This window comes from Acyrthosiphon pisum, chromosome A3, assembly GCF_005508785.2.
Source record: "Acyrthosiphon pisum isolate AL4f chromosome A3, pea_aphid_22Mar2018_4r6ur, whole genome shotgun sequence".
Classification (NCBI taxonomy): domain Eukaryota; kingdom Metazoa; phylum Arthropoda; class Insecta; order Hemiptera; family Aphididae; genus Acyrthosiphon; species Acyrthosiphon pisum.
In genome coordinates, this window is record NC_042496.1 from 27,253,023 (window position 1) to 27,253,359 (window position 337).

Below are 337 nucleotides of genomic sequence, written 5' to 3' on the forward strand. Positions count from 1 at the left end.
CCTGCTTATAAACATGCAGCACTATAGCTAATTTGGATTGTGTTGTTAGCTTTAATATTAGAGGGATGAATGAACTATTATCAAACTTAAGCTAAGATCATCATCTGTGTTTATGTTGGTTTTTTTTTTTTTATCGAATCAGGGTGACGGATCATTTTACTTGTAATTAAATATATAAATATGATTACATATTAACTAACATAATATCAATTAGTCAATAAGTCAAAAAGTCAACAGGTAAAATACTAAAACATGGGTGCATGGAAAGAACCTCTATGTAGTACACCTAGGCAACGATTCAGTGATACTCTCACTAATCTAGCAATCTTTCTACCAT